General features: G+C 35.9%; 1 pseudogene; it reads right to left on the reverse strand.

Annotated features, from left to right (window-relative positions):
- Nucleotides 1–15: 15 nt before the first annotated feature.
- LOC111997329 (protein FAR1-RELATED SEQUENCE 5-like) lies at nucleotides 16–3,999 on the reverse strand (annotated as a pseudogene).
- Between the last annotated feature and the right edge of the window lie 235 nt (nucleotides 4,000–4,234).

A 4,234-nucleotide genomic window follows, 5' to 3' on the forward strand; every position in this document is an offset into this window, starting at 1 on the left:
AAAGAAAAACCTACAACTAAAATTTATATCTTGAAAATAAATGATACATAATCAAGGAAATTGTACAGAGACAAATCAAATTGAACATCTACTGCAGCCACTAGCTATGCGAAAGGGCTAACCTCTTTGATTCAATTTCCCTCACACTTTGAACTATGTCATCAATGTTTCTAGATAGGTGATGCGAATGGTCCTCCATATCTCTTAGAACCATATCAAGTTGTTCTTGAAAAGCTGCAGATCGCTTTCGCTCTCGCTGTAACTCAGCAGTCAATTCTCGAATTTTTACATCTTTCTCATCCTGAATGAAATATCAACAACACTAAAAACATATTGATAGTAAAATGTAAAGAAGCTTTTCTCCAACAAAAATATAATGTTTTTTTTTATGGCTCGAAAAATCAAATTATCAAATCAAAGAAATCATAACAATTAAGGTACCCATTTCACGGTCAGAATTCATTTGCTGGAGGGGAGAGAGAGAGAGAGAGAAATAATATTAATATTTTTGTTCTTCAATTATCTATTAGGAAAAATTATCAGGAAAAATATCCAACATCATTGTCAAGGACAACAATTTTTATAATGATAGTGGATTAAAAGATTCAAAGCACTAACATTTTCTTACGTGTAAGGGGACTTGGAAAAGATAATGCCACTGATTTTCCTGCTCTTCCATTCATATAGTGGAAAAGCTAAATGATTGACTGCTATAAAAAATCATCCATTGTCCAAGTGTCATCTAGTGAATTAGAGAAGCCAAGGTCTGCAGGACTTCGCTGCTAACCTTTTTCACAAAACAAATTAATATCTCAAGAGTGAACTATGGCTTTTCCAAGCTTTCAGAATCTACAAATTTGAAATCATTGACTTCCAGCCATTCTCAATGTTGTTAAAAGTTCCAGGTGCATTTAAATGCAAATGCCTCTTAAAGCCTAGACAGAAAATGCAAAGCGCAGGGGCATGCCTGATTCAATTAAAGTGCACATTTTTTAAAAATATAATCTAAAGCCTAGAGTAATATTCATAACATTTAATTTCAAAGATAAAATAGCAATATACTTTGGGTAATAATACAAAAAAAAAAAATCCCTTGAGGTTTGCCAGTAAATCACTTTAAAGAGTTATCTGCTAACCGACAACCTTTTATTTTCTTCTAAATCTTATCCTGTAGGTTTTGATATATATAATAAGATATATTTTTGTTTGTAGTTAGCACAGCCTAAGAATAGTGTTCTTTATAATCCAATAGCTAATTTTATGATCCAGCAGTTAATTGTAATTGATTCATATACTTTGAAAGTTTGAACTTTCCCAGTGCACCTTACGTGTTTCATTCAGGTAACAAAAGTGCTTCACTCCTAGAGCTTCACCCTCTGCACACTTGCACCTAGGCGCTTTTAACAACATTGACCATTCTTTAAAGAATATTACAGGAATATATGCCTTCTTTTCTTCAAGCATCTAGAACTTTGAGCGTCTTATGCAATAGATGACTGATTAATACTCATTCAAAGATATCATTATCTTTTATAGAAATCTAAACATAAACAGCATTAATACTGCTTCAAAAAGGCCTTCGTTAAAGAAAATAATAGTTTGGTAATCAGAAAATTTTTCATTTTAACAATGTTAAAGATTTCAAGATGTACAGTAACAAGAAAAAAAAAAGGCCTCAAATGAAGATGATTTATGAACAAAAGAGGTCCCATAGTGCGGACACCAAATATTATGCTGATTTAAACCAAATTTGTGCTTATTTGAAATTTGAAGGATTTTGATTTTATTTTGATTGACGATTTTATGGGATTGTATTCATGGCATGATTATAACGTTCCTTGTTGATGTAAGCTTGAAAACCCTATTAAAAGTGGTTCCAGTAAATGTTTGGGACGTTGAATTTTGAATGATTCAATGGATAAAAAATACTCAGTTGAGTTTCCTCTATAGCATGGTGGTGATTCCAAGCAGTCCTAGGTAGTTGAAACCTAGAGTTTGTGCCCATTTCCCTTGTTTAACTTTATTTTCTGTTTGTGTATCTACCTGTGCTGCATCAAATTTAGTACCAGAGCAAACCTCAATCCATCATAATCTTGCTTTTCCACACCAATATCCAAGACAGCATCACCAACACCAACAATATTAACCAATTTGCATCCATACCCGCAAACTGAAATTACCCAATCTGCCCAAATCCAACCACCCACAGTGATCAAAACACCACAAAATCTCACCCCACAGTCAGCCAGCACCTAAAACTATGACCCAAATTGCACAAAAATCCACCTTGCTCCAACCCATCACTAGAGCTCAACCTCCACCAAGAACCCATCCTGCCACCACCTAGAAAATCCATAGCCCAAGCCCCCGCTGTGAGCCCCACCATTGCCATCAAACCCATCATTCCCCTGTTGGCTCTTGGAAACCTCCATTTCCCACTCATTAACTTCAACCTCATAGCCAAGAGTGACCCAAAAAAAAAAAAAAAAACATTTCCCACTCATTAACTTCAACCTCATAGCCAAGAGTGACCCAAAAAAAAAAAAAAAAAAAGACAAGCATGATTCGTACCCAAAGGCCCAGTGTCCACAAGCCTTCAAATCAACTCATTTGAAAGGTAAACAACACTCAAGCCCAGCCCAAATCAGTCCCTCAATCAACCCGACACATTAAATGCCCAACCCATTACCCTAACCTAACCCATTTTTAAAAGAAGAAGAAGAAAAAGAAATAAAACCCAACCCATAAGTATTTATGGGTAAGCCTGCGCCCTCTTTAACTCCACCCAATGACCTTGCAGTTGGATGGTGGAGGATTGCTCAATGCTAATTGACACTAGAGTACGACCTATAGCTATACTCAAAAAGACCAAGTCTCACCCACTTAGGGGAATTGATGCGGGTACTAGACATTATGCTGATTTGAACCAAATTTTCTTTCATTTACACTCCAAACATAAGCAGTATATTGACAATGCAACATCTCTCCACAACTTTTTACCTTAACAAAAGCTGAAAATTTATTATTTTAGAGAACAACTACCATTAACGTATCCTTCAATGTCACAAGTAGCATCATCCAATAACAAAGATACATGACAAGGGTTCGATACTTCTCAAAGAGATCAAAAGCACAGAAAGAATACATTTTTTTTTGGGATAATTCAATACTTACAACGGAAGAAGGGGGATTCAAACCATGGATGTCATGGACACATCAAGAGGTGCCAACTAGTTGAGCTATAATGCTTTTGGCTAACAACATAAACTAGAATAAAATTTAACCCTATTAAGAACTAAAAAATTTGGTACTCAACTGACATAAAGCTACCCCCATGTTTTGTTAGATAGCCAAGTTATAACTGCTTGAAATTTTCTATGATGCTACTGTAATAGTATAAGAATATAATGGTTTAAAACCACATTATACTAGTAGATAATGCAATTTTTATAAAAGAAAAGAACATATTGGCAACTATTTGTATAGAAGTTAATTGAGCACTCACGGGTGTTTGCGATAGAAGCACACTTCGTCTACCATTAGCAGGTGTAACTACCAATGGATGATTATGCTCCTTTACAAATCTTGTGACAACCCATTTCCTAGTTTTCTCTTTCTTCACCACTATCATTGCCTTACAACCTTCCCTTGTGATAACCTGATGTTTCCTATTTTCACTTCTTTTGGGCCTCAACTTACGTAAACCCTCTTTATTACACACAAGTCGACGCTAAACAACTTTCCCATCTCGCATTGATCTCCGAAATGCATCAACGCGCATCAGCGCATGATGAATCCCATGCAAGTGGCGTATGCATCATAGAACACCTTGGCAGCCTCCTCAGATTCAAAATCCATACCCACATACGGCTCCATATCTGAACTCCCTTCAGTTGAAACCAAATCCTTCCCATTAGAACTCTCTATCATATCCCCATCCTCACCCGAAGAATGGTGTGAAAGAGGAAGACATTCATTGCCAGATTTACCAAATTCCATTGCAACGACTAGATAACGTTAACTAACCAAATGGTGTCATTTCCTTTATAAATAAACGGCATCGTTTGGATAAGTGAAGACCATGCTCTTTATGACTCAAGAGTCAAGACATCACTGTTTCTCATTTACTGACACGACGACGTTTTGATTTAATGCTTCAAGCTTGGTTTTCTTCCGTGGATCTGCTTCAGTGTTCTACAGTTGAAGTCATTGTGATCTTTGTTTCTACTAGTTT

This window comes from Quercus suber, unplaced genomic scaffold, assembly GCF_002906115.3.
Source record: "Quercus suber isolate HL8 unplaced genomic scaffold, Cork oak 2.0 scaffold_1119, whole genome shotgun sequence".
In the NCBI taxonomy this organism is placed as follows: Eukaryota; Viridiplantae; Streptophyta; class Magnoliopsida; order Fagales; family Fagaceae; genus Quercus; species Quercus suber.